This window comes from Mauremys mutica, unplaced genomic scaffold (genome assembly GCF_020497125.1).
Source record: "Mauremys mutica isolate MM-2020 ecotype Southern unplaced genomic scaffold, ASM2049712v1 Super-Scaffold_100089, whole genome shotgun sequence".
NCBI lineage: Eukaryota > Metazoa > Chordata > Testudines > Geoemydidae > Mauremys > Mauremys mutica.
The window spans coordinates 1,081,463-1,099,317 of record NW_025423261.1 but is presented as its reverse complement, the minus strand read 5'-3'; the positions used below and the strand labels follow the sequence as shown (position 1 = coordinate 1,099,317).

General features: G+C 50.7%; 1 long non-coding RNA gene across 1 annotated transcript; it reads left to right on the top strand.

The window, feature by feature from the left end:
- Nucleotides 1–6,638: 6,638 nt before the first annotated feature.
- Nucleotides 6,639–12,782, top strand: LOC123358542. The gene is made up of 3 exons (XR_006575746.1): nucleotides 6,639–6,747; nucleotides 11,294–11,412; nucleotides 12,733–12,782. It is a non-coding gene; the product is annotated as an uncharacterized LOC123358542 (long non-coding RNA).
- The last annotated feature ends 5,073 nt before the right edge of the window (nucleotides 12,783–17,855 follow it).

The window sequence follows — 17,855 nt, the reverse complement described above, 5'->3', positions numbered from 1 at the left end:
TGTCATTGTATGCTGTGTTTTTTTTTTTTCCTGAATTGCCTGACATGTTGTGGGTTTTACTCTGTACGTTGTGTTTTATACGTATCTATTTCATAGCATCAGAGACATGTTGTGCTGGGCAGGGGCTCAAGATGTCATCAAGTCCAGCTCTCTCTGCGGGGGCAGGACCAAGTCTATGTAGATTCCCTCTGACAGAGCTTTGTCCTGCCTGCTTGTCACGGAGTCCCCGGGTGATGCTCTGGAACTGCTCCTCACGAAGCCAGGCAGGACTTTGGGGAACCTCCTCTCCCTCGGAGCAGACTGTCTCCAGGGTAAGAAGCTCCCACAGCTTCACCTCCTGGGTCTCTTCTTGGAGCATTCAGCATCCTCTGCCCCTCCGTACGCTTCCCACAGTGAGCCCGCCCAGGTGGGGTCCTGGGGAAGCCAGAGGGTCCTGCCCCCCCACTTCGCAGTCAGACGTGACTCTCAGCCAGCCAGTAACACAGAGGTTTATTCGATGACAGGAACACGGGCTAAAACAGAGCTTGTAGGTACAGAGAACCGGACCCCTCAGCCGGGTCCATTCTGGGGCCTAGCGAGGCAGAGCCCCACGTCTGCCCTCACTGCTCGTCCCCAGCCAGCTTCCAACTGAAACCCCCTCCAGCCCCTCCTCCTCTGGGCTTTGTCTCTTTCCCCGGCCGGGAGGTCACCTGATCTCTCTGTTCACCTTTAGCCAGCCCCTTGCGGGGGGAAGGGCCCCAGCCATTTGTTGCTAGGATACAAAGTGTCGGCCATTTATGCACACTGGGGACTTAAGAAATGCCTAGGGGAAACTGAGGCACGCACACAGTATTCAGAGGGAACACTAAGAACAGCCCCACTTCGTCACACTGCTCTTAGAAACTTCCAGGGACAGAGACTCCCCAGCCCCCCTTGTAAGACTATTCCCGAGCTGAACTGCCTTAGCTCTGGGGACCCCCCCACAGATTTGAGTGGTGAGCAGCTCTGTAGAGAGAGGAGACCCCAGTGAGTGGGCAGCTGGGTCAATAGATTAAAGTTGGGAGGTGAAACATTAACGTGTCCCAGGTCACCCAGGCTGCCCTGACCGAGCTAGAAATAGATCCCAGTTCTAGTGCCACCGCACTGCTGGTTTGGGTACTGAAGGGCTCTGCCACACTGGGGTTTTAGGCAGTGGTGCAAACTCTTAGTATAGACAGAATTTACACCGGTGCACTCGGATTGGCACTGGTGCACCATGTCTCAGTTTGAAGGTTTGGGATGTGGGGGGACAGTGACCTCTCTGAGGCCTGGGGCTGGCTGAACAGTGCAGCTGGTAGCAGAGGGGCAGCAGAGAGTGCTGGAGATCTGAGCCAGGAGCACAGCCCCACAGGGCTGGACACTGACTTCTCCTGACCCACCCCCAGCTGTGTGCAGGGACTGCCGCTGAGCTGCCCTGCCAAGACAGCCTGTGCATCCATGGGCAAACCACCTCTTCCTGCAGCCTAATGCAATGGGATCTGGGACCTTTCCAAGCTGCGGGTAATGTGGCTCGGGCATTAATGGGGTCTGTTCCCGGCTCTGTCCCTGACCTGCTTGGTGACCTTGCGTAAGTCACAGCCCCCTCTGTTTTCCTCCTACCCATTGTCTACTTGGACTGTGATCTCTTTGGGGCAAGGACTGTCCCTCTCTGTCTGTGCAGTGCCCAGCACAATGCGGGTGCTGATCTCAGTCAGGGTCTCTGCCATACGCAGCACGATGGGGCCCTGATCTCCAGCAGTGTCTGTGCAACACAAGCCACAGTTTATAGACTCACAGACTTTAAGGCCAGAAGTACTAACCCTTACCTGTGTCTACTGGAAATACCTCGCCTGATGCATCCTAGGACTGCATTAGCCTATTTCACGGCCATACCACACTGGCAGCTCATAATTACCCTGTGATCAACCAATACACCCAGGTCTTTCTCCTCCTCTGTCACTTCCAACTGATAAGTCTCCAGGTCATTGCAAAAATTCTTGTCACTAGTCCCTAAGTGCATAATTTTGCAATATTAATTTTCATCCCATTTCTATTACTCCGGCTTTCAAGGTCATGCAGTTCTTCTGGTATGATTTGCTTGTCCTCCACATTGGCAATCCCTCCCAGCTTTGTGTCCCACTCCCACTTCTTGTGCCAAGGTCACTAATAAAAATGTTGAGTAAGATTGGTCCCAAAACTGATCTCTGAGGAACTCCACTAGTAACCTCCCTCCAGCCTGACAACCCACCGTTCAGTATGACCCCCTTGTAGACTCCCCTTTAACCAATTCTTTATTAATCTTTCAGTTCTCATATTAATCCCCATCTTCTCCAATTTAACGACTAGTTTCCCACGTGGAACTGTATCAGATGCCTGTATCAAATGCCAGGTTTCTCTGGCACCATCTACCGTTTGTAACACCATGTTTTATTTATTTATAGTGCTGAAGGCTGGAAGGAACTGTTAGCAATGGCTGAGAATGGCCATGTGGAGGTTGGGGAGGGAATGGCAATTCACAGCTAAGGCACCAACCTTAATTCTGCTCTGTAGTGACACCAGGCAATTGCCGTAGGGCTACGAATTCGGCATTTCAGTATATAAAGTTCCAGATTAGATTATACTGATTTGTAAAGACACGTGAAATCTTTCCCTCAGAATATCACCTTCACTAGGTTTTTGGTTTTTTATTGGTGATTCCCAGAAGTTAATAGATAAATAACATTCTATCAGTTATGAAGTGGCCGTTTCATATTTCTGGGGAGTGTCTGTCATTTTGCACAAGGGCCAGGTCCTTGGAGAGACGGAACCTTGATTTCATTTTAACTTGTCCATGCTCAGCAGCTTCTGGAATTTGGTTCAAAGTATTTACATGTTTCCCTGGGCTGTTCTTAAAAGTGCTGCTATAGAAAGTGGGAGGGGCAGGAACTCACTGCAGGCTAAATAGCTGAGTCCCTTAGATATTTATAGCTCATCAGAAGGAGGACGGGGATTGGTGGGTGTCTGGGGATTTAATAATAAACACACAAATATCATTGTTCTTAGTGAATTTTCATCTTCTAATTCCCATAACCCACTAATTATCCCTGGCTGCCCCCGGCAGTCTGGGGAGGGAGTACTAGTAAACTCCTGGGGCCAGTGTGGAGCCTAAAGCACAAGGATCTTTCTGTGGCTGGCTCAAAGTCACCCAGAGTGAAATACACTTCCCTGGATAAATCCCTAGTTGCTGGGCTCTGCAGAGGGGTGGGGAGGTGAATTCCATTCCCCATTCTTGAGCATGGACCCCCCTCCAATCCTCACCCCAATCGCAGACAGTACCCCTGCCTTCCCCTGCAGTGACGGACCTACTTGATGCTGCCAGAGCCGTCTGCCATGGGACCTGGAGGGGACAGAGGCCCAGCTCCAAAACTGCTACCCCTGCCCATAGCCCCCAAGCTGTGCTGGAGTTGCCCTGGCTTTCCAGTCTGCAAATGGGTCTAGCTGTACCCAGCCCGTGCACCCACCACACACACACTTCCTCATAACACACATCCCAGGCTGGGGAAAGACCATCTGGTGCTGGCTGCAGTCTCCCTTTGCTGCTGTGAGGGGAATGGGGTGGTCCCTCATATAGGACACAAACATACCTGGGGCAGAAGGGAAATGTAGTTTCTTCCAGGGGCTTGAAAATGTTTGATTTAGAGTCCTGAGCTCTGTCTTCCTGTTTGTCCCCTTCTGCCACTTTCAGATCTCTTGGAGAGACAAGGTGGGTGAGGTCATTTCTTTTAGAACCAATTAAAATCCCTCTCTTTGATATCTTGGGACCAACATGGCTACAACGAGTCTTTTCCATTTGTACCCCCTTCCCCTCTCATCTCCTCCTGAGCTGAGACTGTCTCATGTGATGGGAGAATAAGGGTTCAGTCCTGTAACTGGATTGGGTCGTGCCAGCACTGACGGGAGTGAAAGCCTGTGTGCATTAATGACAGCAGCAGCTCTGGGACTTGACGCATAGGGAGAAGAGATGGGAGTGAGCAGGTTATGTTTGTGCCAGGTGTGAGTTACTCATGTGGGAATTCTGGGCCACTGCGTACGCACAGAATTCACGTCCAGTGCAGAATTTCTTTTTTTTGCATGAAGAAAATAAATTCTGCCTCAGAAGTGCTGCAGTTCTGCCTTTCACCCATCCTGTCGCACCAGAACAGGCAGCAGCCAGCTGGGTTCATCTTGGTGGGAAATTGTTGCCCTGAGCTATACCCCAAATAGGAAGAGAGTTAGTGGGTGCAGCTTGGGAGAGTCCTGAGACATGGCTGCCACTGGGGGTGGGGACAGGGTGGTCATTCTCTACTCGCAAGAGGGCATGGAAAGGGCAGAGGAGGAGCCCTTTCCATGCCCTCTTGCGAGTAGAGAATGACCTATGGAGACTGCCCAGCCCCAGGTTATCCAGTCCCAGACACTTCTTCCCCCACCATACCCCAAACCTCTTCACCCCTCCAACCATCAGTTGCCAGGCTTCCCTCGCTGCTCCCCCTTCCTGACTGGCAGAGACCCTCTGAGCCAGTAGTGTGTCAGGGCTCAACCCTCTGGCTGAGGCCTTGGGGCACTTTCTTCCCCTCTCGGGGTACTGTGCCACAGGGGCCCCACAAATCTACATTGCTTAGGCCTTGGCTTCAGCCCTGGGTGGTAGGGCTCAGGGCCCTGGACTTCAGCGGACTTCAGCTTTCTGCCCTGGGCCTCAGCGAGTCCAATGGTGGCCTTGCTTGGCGGCCCCCCTGAAACCTGCTAGTGTCCCCCCAGCGGGCCCAGGACCCCTGGTTGAAAACCACCGCCTTACCCCACGAATCACAGCAATGTTCAGGTTACTGCCAGTCATAGAATCATAGAATATCAGGGTTGGAAGGGACCTCAGGAGGTATCTAGTCCAACCCCCTGCAACTAGTCAGATACTAACCCAGACACCAACTCACAAGCATTCAATAAAGTCTAAACACATTCTTACAATTCTAATACCTCTTTTAACAATACTAACATAGGTGAGTCAGACTGACTCCAGCTATGTGTTTGTCCATGTTCAGTTAAGACATGGGGACTTTTGCAAGAGCGAACACCTCATCTGCCAGTGTCACATGGGCAGGGATGGTGTCTCTAGCCTCTTTGCCAGAAGCTGGAAATGGGCGGCAGGGGATGGATCACTTCATGATTCCTTGTTCTGTTCTTTCCCTCTGAAGCACCTGGCATTGGCCACTGAGCTAGATGGACCAGTGCTCTGATGCAGTCGGCCATTTTTATGTTCACAGTCTGTATGAGGAATATCTACTCATTTGGACTCGCTGGGAGGCACAGAAAGAAACAAGATGTGCTGTAGCAAGAAGGCCCAGTCTCAGAGCCCCCAGGGTCACACTTGCCAAAAGCTAAAACTAGGCCCAGCCCATGAAAGGGGCACTCCCAGGAGAGACTGTATAAAGGCTGGAGCATCCAACAACTTTATAAACCCGAGAGAGCTGCTTTGGGGACAATGACAGGGAGAATCCCCCAAAGTGACTCCTTTGATTCTGCTCTTCTCTGGCCTTTGGTTCATAGAATCATAGAACTGGAAGGGACCTCGAGAGGTAGCTAGTCCAGTCCCCTGCACTCAAGGCAGGACTAAGTATTATCTAGACCATGCCTGAGAGGTGTTTGTCCAGCCTGCTCTTAAAAATCCCCAATGATGGAGATTCCACAACCTCCCTACGCAATTTATTCCAGTGTTTAACCACTCTGACAGTTAGGAAGTTTTTTCCCTACTCTCCATCCTAAACCGCCCTTGCTGCAATTTAAAGCCATTGCTTCTAATCCTACCCTCAGAGGTTAAGAAGAACAATTTTTCTCCCGCGTCTTTGTAACAACCTTTTATGTACTTGAAAACTATTACCATGTCACCTCTCAGTCTTCTCTTCTCCAGACTAAACAAACCCAATGTTTTCAATCTTCCCTTATAGGTCATGTTTTCTAGACTTTTAATAATTTTTCTTGCTCTTCTCTGGACTTTCTCCAATTTGTCCACATCTTTCCTGAAATGTGGCACCCACAACTGGACACAGTACTCCAGTTGTGGCCTAATCAGTGTGAAATAGAGCAGAAGAATTATTTCTCGTGTCTTGCTTACAGTACTCCTGCTAATACATCCCAGAATGATGTTTTCTTTTTTTGCAACAGTGTTACACTGTTGACTCATATTTAGCTTGTGATCCACTCTGACCCCCAGATCCCTTTCTGCAGCACTCCTTCCTACGCAGTAATTTCCCATTTTGTATGTGTGCAACTGATTGTTCCTTCGTAAGCGGTGTACTTTGCAGGTGTCCTTATTGAATTTCATCCTATTTACTTCAGACCATTTCCTCCAGTTTGTCCAGATAATTTTGAATTTTAATCTTATCCTCCAAACCACTTGCTACCCCTCCCAGATTGGTATTGTCCACAAACTTGATAAGTGTAAAAGAGACTGTGACTGGGAGGGTTTCACGATTTCTCAGAGGGTTACACCCTGGTGGGAGGAGGCTAGGCCTGTACTGGAATAAGGTCACTCTGTGCTTCACAGTGTGGCAGAACCTAGAATGTCCATTAGCAGGGAAAAATCCTGGGGGGGAATCGGCTTGTGGAATGGATGAAAACCCCGTCTGAATTCTCTCACATCGCCCTTCTCGCCCTGACAGGCTACAGACTAACGCCCACGTTTGCTCCAGATCATCCCATCCTCCCAGGGGGCAGGAAATGGCTGCAATGGAGCTGGCTCAGGTAAGAGATTATCATGGAGCTGATGGTGGGCTCTGCTTGGAGGGAGAGGAGCAGTAAATGCATAGGAGGGTGGGAGCTGCTGGAGGTGGTGGGAGGCAGGAAATATCTCAGGTGGAGAAAGGGAGGGGACAGGATGTGACAAACCCGCTGAGACTTGTGTAATGTAGGGTATGATGGGTTGTCACCCCTAGGGTGCAATCTGGGGGGCTTCTGGGAACCGCTGTGCCCTCTAACCCTCAAGCTGGGCTGGCCCTTCTCACACTGCTTTGCTGGAGATTGTCAGCCTCTCCAGGCCCTGTTATCACCCAGCATGACAGCAGGTGGCGCCATACACCCAACTAAGCTACCTGAATGCTTTACCTAAGCCACTCAAGGACAGATAGAAGACAACAGCCAATTTCCCAGCTCCGCAACCTTGCACAATTGCTGTAGTATAAGTTCAGAATTATACCATCTTATAGTGCACAGGGATCTCTATAATGTAATCTCATTAATATAATTCGCCTTCCCCTCAATATGGGAAAGATACACAACAAGCTTGTGCTAACCAAGCTCAGATTTTCCCCAGACACTTCATTCAAAATACTTAACACTGGTTAAGATAAAGCATAAAACGAGTTTATTAACTGCAGAAAGATCGATTTGAAGTGATTATTGTTAGAAGAATAAAGGAGCAGGTTGACCCGGAGGCAGATACGAGTACAGGCTTCTTTATTGCAATACTTCTTCCCCTCGACCCAATTGTTGAGTAAGCACTGGATTAGTTACATCACTCTCCTTTTATCTCAGTTAGTATGTACACGCCTACATCCATTACAATACCCTCCAAACCCTTATTAAGTAATAGAAATACCCATACTGTTAGTATACCTACCCCTATCTATTATTCACAGGATTACACATGTCATATAGGTTTCAGAGTAGCAGCCGTGTTAGTCTGTATCCACAAAAAGAACAGGAGTACTTGTGGCACCTGAGAGACTAACAAATTTATTTCAGCATGAGCTTTCATGAGCTACAGCTCACTTCTTCGGATGCATAGAATGGAACACACAGACAGGAGATATTTATACATACAGAGAACATGAAAAGGTGGAAGTATGCATACCAACTGGAAGAGACTAATCAATTGAGATGAGCTATCAGCAGCAGGAAAAAAACAACTTTTGAAGTGATAATTGAGATGACCCATAGAAGGTGTGAGGAGAACTTAACATAGGGAAATAGATTCAATTAGTGTAATGACCCAGCCATTCCCGGTCTCTGTTTAAACCTAAGTTAATTGTATCTAATTTGCATATTAATTCGAGTTCGGCAGTCTCTCTTTGGAGTCTGTTTTTGAAGTTTTTTTTGTTGCAAAATTGCCACTTTCAAGTCTGTCACTGAGTGGTTAGAGAGGTTGAAGTGTTCTCCCACTGGTTTTTGAATGTTATGATTCCTGATGCCAGATTTGTGTCCATTTAGTCTTTTGCATAGACACTGTCCAGTTTGGCCAATGTACATGGCAGAGGGGCATTGCTGGCACATGATGGCATATATCCCGTTGGTAGATGTGCAGGTGAACGAGCCCCTGATGGCATGGCTGATATGATTAGGTTCTCTGATGGTGTCACTTGAATATATATGTGGACAGAGCTGGCATCGGGCTTTGTTGCAAGGATAGGTTCCTGGGTTAGTGTTTATGTTGTAAGGTGTGCGGTTGCTGGTTAGTATTTGCTTCAGGTTTGGGGGCTGTCTGTAAGAGAGGACTGGCCTGTCTCCCAAGATCTGTGAGCGTGAGGGATCATCTTTGAGGATAGGTTGTAGATCTTTGATGATGCGCTGGAGAGGTTTTAGTTGGGGGCTGTAGGTGATGGCTAGTGGCGTTCTGTTATTTTCGTTATTGGGCCTGTCCTGTAGTAGGTGACTTCTGGGTACTCTTTTGGCTCTGTCAATCTGTTTTTTCACTTCAGCAGATGGATATTGTAGTTTTAAGAATGCTTGATAGAGATCTTGTAGGTGTTTATCTCTGTCTGAGGGATTGGAGCAAATACGGTTGTATCTTAGAGCTTGGCTGTAGACAATGGATCGTGTGTGTATCGTGGATGGAAGCTGGAGGCATGTAGGTAAGTATAGCGGTCAGTGGGTTTCTGGTATAGGGTGGTGTTTATGTGACCATAGCTTATTAGCACAGTAGTGTCTAGGAAATGGACCGCTTGTGTGGATTGGTTTAAGCTGAGGTTGATGGTGGGATGGAAATTATTGAAATCATGGTGGAATTCCTCAAGGGCTTCCTTTCCATGGGTCCAGATGATGAAGATGTCATCAATGTAGCGTAAGTAGAGTAGGGGCGTTAGGGAATGAGAGCTAAGGAAGCGTTGTTCTAAGTCAGCCATAAAAATGTTGTCACACAGAGGCACTGCTATGGGTACCCGCTCCACCAAGCCTTTTAAAACTCTTGGATACAAGTTATCTGGACCTGCTGATTTAAACATGTCTAACTTTAATAGCTGCTGTTTAACGTCCCCGTGAGTTCTTGTTGGAATGGAAAGAGTGTCGTCGTCAGCATCTTATGATATGAATTACAGCATCTGTTTTTCTCCAAATCCAGGAGAGAAATATTTATTGAGGACTTTTACCTCTTCTGCATTATTTTTGATAATTCTGCCATTTCCATCTAGTAATTTACCACTACCATTATTAGGATTAATTTTGTACTTAATATACTTTTAAAAACTTCCTTCGTATTTCCATTGATTTCTTATAGCCAGTTTTCTACAGTTCTGACCTTCTCACTTACATTCTTTACTATTGACTTCCTTTTTCTTCCATATATTTTATTTGGAGAGTGTTGGCATTCCTACCAGGGAGACACCAGCAGGGTCCAGAGACAGCCCCATCTCCTATATAAAGCTCTGGCTAGTAAGTATGTGATAAATGTGAAGACCCTGCCTCCGTCTGTCAGCTGGGAGACACAAAGGTTCTCTCTTTCTACCCTCTGTTGCCTCCTGGATGCTCTAGACAAGGTGGGGTGGGACTCAGTTAACATGTGCCTCGTGGAGCTTCCATTTACCTGGTGCTGCTGTTCTGTGAATGATGGGATTGTGAGTGGGGCAGCAGGTACTGAGTCTTGGACTCTTTCTCTTTCACGGGCCGGTGACCTTTGAGGAAGTGGCTGTGTATTTCACCAGAGAGGAATGGGCTCTGCTGGACCCCGCTCAGAGAGCCCTCTACAGGGATGTCATGCAGGAGAACTATGAGACGGTGGTCTTGCTGGGTGAGGAGTCCTGTCCCCTGGGTTATTAGAAGCTGTGGGGTCTCTAAAGAACCCAAGTAGTGATAACTTTATACCTTTATTTGTCATACAAGTTTTGACAAGTTTCCTTGCCCCCCTTTTTCGCCTTATCTCCCATACATAAGTATCATTTTTGGACATGTGCCTTTTTTGGTGCTGTCAGTCCTTTTAAAATTGCATTGAATGCATCCTTATTGGCTACATTAGCAACTACATTAATAACTGTAGCTTTCATGCCTTTTCAATAGGAAAATATGCTGACTGTAGAATTCTAAAGTAAATAGGTGTGTGACTCATGCCTGGCTTGTGTGACAGGCAGATGAGCTCCTCTTCTGATAGGAGATGCAGCTGAAGAAGTGAAGTTTTTTACCCACGAAAGCTGATGCCCAAATAAATCCGTTAGTCTTTAAGGTGCCACCACTGGACTCCTTGTTGTTTTTGATAGGAGAGCGTATAATGTTGCCATTCAGGACCCCAGGGGTGAAGGGAGAACAGAACTGTGGGAGAGGAGAAGGGGGGAGTAGATAATTCTGGGGTGCCAGGACATGGGGAGGGTGTGTGCAGGGTTAGAGCTAAGAAGCAGCAGGGAGGGATGAGGTTGTGAGAGATGAGGAGGAAACGCAAGTAGTTCCCAAGATGCCGGGAGGTGGTGCCGGCTGAGAGTAATGGGACGAAGTGGAGGGGAGTGTGGAGGAAGGGCACCCAGGACGTGGGCTGGGTGGGTCAGTGGGAGGGAGGAGAGGTTTAGGGATCTGGAGCTGTGGGGAATCCCAGACCTTTAACCCCGAATCCCTACCCAAGCTTTAGAGCCTACACTCCGGTTTTATTTCTGTTCAGTTTCGCTTCATTATACATTTTTTTCCTAAATATTATTATTTTAACTCTTGACCTCCCTCTCCCGCTCATTACCCCCCTCCCCATATAACCTCCCCATCTCTATGCACAGCGACCCTGGCCACCGATCCGAAGTCCTTGCTGCATCCTCCCTCCCATCGCGGGGCCACTACCCAGGCACAAATGGGTACTTTGTTGATGATGTCACAGGGTGGTGGTGTAGCCTGTACAATTTTTATGGCTATAGGATGACGTATTGGGGTACAGCTTGTCCTTGTACATGGCTACTCAAAGTTAATTGAGGGGATGAAATTTGGTGAAAGACACAGAAACGTGATTTAATACAGACAGTTATAATTGAAATCATAGGCAAGGCTCAATACACGTAACAATTAGACTATATAGTAAAGAGGGTCTTGCCCTGTGTATACTTACAAGTTGTGGACACCGTTGGAAACAAAGATCGAGGGGCAAGGGAGCCCATCAGAAGGGAGGCCCTGCTTCCGTTGACCCTGTCTCAGGGACCCAACAAAATGAAAAGATGGTCACTCGGAAAGGTAATTTATCCACTTTATTATGGTAATAGGATGGCTATATACCATATCTGCGCCTTTACTCTGATTACAATCATGTCAATAGCTGTCCCAACCCATATGTAGCCTTTGGGAAGTCCATAATTTAGCATCAAGCATTAATACTCATGATTTACATCACTTAGTTATTAATAATTCCATCATATGAATGCGTCCAACTGCTGAGATACTGCATAGCAACCTAATTGCTAAAGCCCACCCCCGCTTTCAGAATCCTGTGGCGTATTGCACCTGTTTGTGGTTACTCGTTAGTCTCTCAAAATCAGGGTGCAAAATATCTGACTTGGGATTCTCTCCTTAGGCCTGTTCAGGTAAATCCCAGACTTCAGCATAGCTACTCCCACAAAGCCTCCACCTAATATACGGCCCTTAACTGTAGCAAGCTTTGGCCATGTTTATACTACTGCAGTCAGTGACCTACGCTGCCAACTCCAGCTACGTGAATAAAGTAGCTGGAGTCAGCGTACCTTAGATCGCGTTACCACAGGGCGTACGCTGCAGGGGGTCGACTTACTTTACTCTTCTCATCTGGATAGAGTACAGGGGGCGACTGGAGAGCGATATGCAGTCGATTTAGCGGGTGTTTACTACACCCAGTAAATCAACCACGGGTGGATCGATCTCAGAGCGTCAATCCCGGCTGTAGTGTAGACCTGCATCGCCTCCTTGCCCCTCCACGCATGTTCCAAGCTAATAAGCAATACTCTGATCATGACATTTTCCCTCTAGCGAGTATAAAATTGCCCCCAAGACATGGTGGTCATAGATGATAAAATCAGGTCGGGGTCAACAGGAGTGAGAGTTTGGAGAGTCTTGTCCCGCTCTCCCCATCTGCAGCAGCCACAAGCTGTCTTCCCTCCAGGCTCCTTGGATCTCTGAGCCTGTCCCTCCTGAGCTTGCGTGGCCCAGTTCTTGTTTCTTACACTCTCCTTTTCCGGAAGAATTAGGGGCTGTTGCTTCTGAATTTTAGTGTTTAATTTCCCAGCCTTCTCCATACACTGGGGGAGTTTAATTCTCCCTCCCATTACACCTGAGTCACTAGATTTCCTAATTCTCCCAAATCTGCTTTTGCGATGTCACAGTTCTGGGGTAGCGAAGCCTTTGACCTGCCTCCATGGTCTGCTCAAGCAATGGCCTCTCGGGTATCAGGCCTCTAGCCAGCCCCTCTCTATGGGTGGGGACCCACATGCCTCTCCTGTTTGACCAGGGTGTGAGGACTGCAGCTTGTCCTCCACTGTGTTCACTGGACTAACATCCAGTTCCCGTGCTTTGCTTTCTCTCCAGGGGCTGTGAGCCGTGTGTGTGTGAGAGAGGTGGGAATTTTGGTGATGCCAATACACACCTCAGTTTCCCTCTGTGGTTGGTATTTCTATGACTATAAAGAGGAGGAGACATGAGGTGTTGTGTCACATAGCTGTCATGGGGTGATATGAATGGGTCATTAAGGACAGGCTGGGACCAACCTACATCAATGGAATACCCGACAGAGACAAGGGAATAATTGTCACCTGTCCATGGACGGATCTCAGCTTGGCTGAGTGAAGCATACATGGACTCATGATGTGCTTGGGAGCAGGAAGAACTGGGTTTGCAGACGCAGGGAACTCTACCGGAGCGAAGACAAACGGACAGGCAAAGTGAAATGAAAGAAAACTGTTTTTAACAGCAGCGTGGCTCAAGAGCTTTGGCCAATATGGACTATATTGTCGTCTTTGCTTCTCTGTCCTAATCTAAAGCCTTTCTAATGCTGTGTTTCAGTTGACTAATAAACCCTGCTATATTTTAACAGTCTGCACAGTGTCACAGCAAAAACTTGCTGAGGTGCATTGAAGCATGAATGAGGAACAGTCTCTGAACAGGAGTGTCGTTCAGCTGGACCTGCTGGCAGAGCTCACAGGTTGAAATAGGAGTGTTGAATCCAGAGGCTCAGTCTCAAGTGTTGAAGCTACATGGTCTATCCTTGTGGAAGAGTGGGACCCCTTGGGGGTCTAGCACACTCAAGGGGCACCTCCCAAGGACTGTGTAAAAGCCAGGGCATTGCACAGATCCTGGATAAATTCATGGTGGCTAAGTCCATAAATGGCTATTAGCCAGGGTGGGTAAGAATGGTGTCCCTAGCCTCTGTTCGTCAGAGGATGGAGATGGATGGCAGGAGGAAGATCACTTGATCATTGCCTGTTAGGTTCACTCCCTCTGGGGCACCTGGCATTGGCCACTGTCGGTAGACAGATACTGGGCTAGATGGACCTATGTTCTTATGCATCCATGACACTGCGCCAGAGGTTCAGCCTTATGGGAAAAAGATATAAAACAAGAAAAGGATCTAAATGTGTATTCACCGTTGCACCCTCCTCAGTCCTCATGGGAATCCCTCATCAGTTACAAAGTGTATTAAAACCTTCCTCTAAGGCTCACCTCTTGGTTATCAGGTCGTGTCAGTTTTGTTAGAAGCTTTCCCTTCCCCCGCCCACTTCCCTGGCTCTTGTCACGCAGACAGCAAGCAGCAAAAGACCAGGAGTCCGAAGGGCAGATAGTGCGATGTCTATTGGGGTTATTTCCAAGCAAGCAGATTCCGAAGCCCTTCACACCAGTCGGGCTTATCGCTATACGCCCAGAGAGTCTGTTCCCCAGTGTCCCGTTCCCAGCTCTGAGGCCGCAGAGCGTTTACCCTGCGTCCCCCTTCCCAGCTCTGAGGCTGCAGAGCCTTGCCTGTGTCCCTGTTCCCATTCCCCCCATTAATAAACCTGATTCCAATTTCCCTTCCCCCTCCTGTTTGACCCCAGTTTATATAGTCATATTCCCAGCTACACCTCAACCAATCATTTTACTGAAATGTAACTAACCAGTCCTAACAATTGTATCCTACTACCCTAATTAACTTACACCCAGCAACATTAATTATACTTCAGGCAGAAACAATTAGAGAACCAGAGAAGTGGTGGACATAAAGATAAAACAATACAGAAATGAGGGTACCACAACCGTTGATAAGTGATTTCTTGCCAGACAGGATGCTATCAAACTACATTTTCTTTAAGCATCTTAAGTTCTTCTTCGAGTGATTGCTCCTATGCATTCCATTTAGGTGTGCGCGCCGTGCGTGCACGGCTCTCCGGAACATTTTTACCCTAGCAACTCCGGCGGGCCGGCTGGGCACCCCCTGGAGTGGCGCCGCTATGGCGCTGGATATATACCCCAGCCGGCCCGTCCGCTCCTCAGTTCCTTCTTCCCGCCCGTGACGGCCAGTAGGAACAGTGGAGTGCTCTCTTACCTCCACAGCCCTAGCGTTCTCCATAGCTTTAGTGTACATAGTTGTTAGTAGTTAGTTAAGTTAGTTGTTGTAGTTGTAAATATAGTTGTATAGTATAGTATAGTAGGGAATTAGAGGGGTTAGCCCTCTTCTTCCGCTCCCGGTGCGGGCTTATGCCCGGGGCACCGGGATTCAAGCCCTGCGTGGCTTGCCAGCGGCACATGCCGGTGAGTGACCCGCATGACTCCTGCCTCCGCTGCCTCGGGGAGTCGCACAGGACTGACAAGTGCCCGATCTGCGTGGCCTTCAAACCACGAACGAGGAAGGAGCGGGACTCTCGCCTCAAACAGCTGCTGATGGAGGCTTCGCTCCAGCCTCCGGCGCCAACTCCACCGGCGCCGAAGCCTTCCTCGGCGAGCAGCGCACCGGCAGCACCAAGCCGCGCTGGTGCCGAGGCCCCTCGACACCCGGCACCGAAGTCCCGGCACCGCTCCCTCTCCCCAGGAAGGAAGCATAAGGCGCCGAAGACGGCCTCTGCAAAGCAGCCGCAGAGACCGTTAGCCCAGCCGCCTCCGACAAAAACGGTTCAGGCTGAGGCAGTGCACAGGCAGTGCACCGTGCCGTCGATTCCGGCGCTGCAAGGGCCGTCGATTCCAGCACCCCCCAGCTCCCCGGTACCCACCGAGGAGGAGCTGCAGATCCCGTCCACGCCTGAGGCGTTTGCGACGGCGAGGGAGCTGATCGAGCTCGCGGAAGCTCTGAGCCTCCGGCCCCCGGCACCGCCAGTGCGGGCGCTTAAGTCAATGGGCAAACCGCTGATGATGCGGCCTCCTTCCCCGGACGAGCGAGACGGTCGGCGCTCCAGGATTCGGTCTCGATCCCGGTCCCACTCTCGGAGACGGTCGCCGCCGCGCCGGTCCCGATCCGAAAGACGGTCAACATCGCGACGCCGCTCCCCGTCTCGGCACTGGTCGCAGTCCCGGCACCGCTCTCAATCGCCGTACCGGTCGCACTCCCGGCAACGGTCCCGGTCACTGAGTTACCGGCACCTCAAGAGGTCCGGTTCCAAGGATCGCTTTCGGCACCGAGACTCCCAGAGCCGCTCGCGCTCGAGGTCGAGCTCCCGGCGCCGCCGGTCGAGCTCCCGGCACCGCCGGTCGAGCTCCCGGTACCACGCCATGCGCAGGTCCCGCTCCCCGATTAGGTCACGCGATGACCGGCACCGACCTTTGGTACCGGCAAGACACTTGACGCCGGCATCGGTCGCCCGCTCGGGGATCGCCACAGCTCCTCCCTGGCCTTCTCATGAGCCCTCCATTGCTTCCCCTGAGGGCAGTGCAGTGGACTTCAGGGCAGAGTCTCATGGACGGGACCTTGGACCCCAACAGTGGGGATTTTGGGTTCCCTGGGCCCAACACGAACAAGGGCCTCCCCTTCCTCCGAGGCAGGCGGGTACGGAGCGTTCGGTTCTGGAGGCCACAGTCAGCAGCCCCCCCGCCCCTGTCTCCAACGGGAAAGACCACCTCGCCTCAAGGCCCGGCGTTGGGGCAGGAGGCAGTGGCGGCTGATCGCCCAAGGGCAGAGCAGACATCGGACAAGGTACTGCCAGGCCACTCCTCATCCTCCTCACCTGACGAGGCGGTGGCGGGGGCATCACCATCCGAACCCCCGCCTATTGACCTGAAAGCACACCAGGACCTTCTCTGACGTGTAGCGAAGGCCATTAACCTGCCCATTGAGGAGGTCCAAGAGGTCGATGACCCAGTCACCGACGTCGTGGGAGCGGAGGCCCCCGTGAGAGTGGCACTGCCATTTATCCGCACGATACAGCGGAATAATGCTACCATCTGGCAGTCGCCCTCCTCAGTCCCCCCCACGGCGCGAGGGGTGGAGAGGAAATATTCCGTCCCGCCCAAGGGGTACGAATATTTATACGTGCACCCAACCCCAGACTCTCTGGTGGTCCAATCGGTGAACGACCGGGAGAGGCACGGGCAGCCGGCCGCTGCGCCAAAATCTAAGGAGTCGCGGCGCATGGACCTCTTGGGGCGAAAAATCTATTCAGCGGGTGGCCTTCAGCTCCGCATAGCGAACCAAATGGCGCTCCTTTCCTGGTACACCTTTAACATCTTGGGGTGCCTGGGTAAATTTTCGGAGCTGACCCCACAGGACTCCCGCCGGGAATTCTTGGCGCTCCTGGATGAGGGCAAGACGGCCTCCCGGACCCTAATTCGGGCAGCCTTGGACTCCGCTGACTCAGGAGCCAGAACTATGGCTTCCGGAATAACCATGCGGCGCATTGCGTGGCTGCAATCTTCCACCTTGCCGCCGGAGGTGCAATACACCCTCCAGGACCTCCCATTCGATACACAGGGTCTCTTCTCAGAAAAGACAGATTCGAGAATTCAGACCCTGAAGGATGGGAGGATTGCTATCCGGACTCTGGGCATGCACACGCCGGCCACCCAGAGACGGCCGTTCCGGCCGCAGCCCTACCGGCCCTTCACCCAGGCCAGGTCTAGGCCATTTAACAATCGCCGGACGGCCCCCTACCGCCGCAGGCCGTCGGGGGGTAGGCGTAACCAGACCCAGGGCCCCTCCAAGGCCCCTCAAGGCCCAAAACCGGCCTTTTGATGGGACGCCCGAGGACGGCCCACCACTCTCCCCCCAGGATCCATCCCTATTATTTTCAAATCGCCTTTCCCGCTTCCTCCAGGCGTGGTGCTCCATAACATCGGACAGCTGGGTCCTCAACACCGTCCAGCAAGGCTACCGCCTGCAGTTTGTTTCGCCCCCTCCCTCCCACCCACCTTCCCCGTCCCTCTTCAGGGACCCCTCTCACGAGCAAGTTCTCTTACAGGAGGTCGAGACTCTGTTGAGCGTGGGTGCTATAGAGGAGGTGCCTCGCAGCAGGCGGGGCAGGGGATTCTATTCCAGATACTTTCTCATCCCCAAGGCGAAAGGAGGCCTTCGTCCCATCTTAGACCTCCGGGAGCTCAACAGACACCTGTGCAAGCTCAGGTTTCGTATGGTGATCTTGGGGACCATTATTCCTTCCTTGGATCCAGGAGACTGGTTTGCCGCCCTCAACATGAAGGATGCATACTTTCATGTGGCAATTTACCCCCCCCCACAGACGCTACCTGCGCTTCGTGGT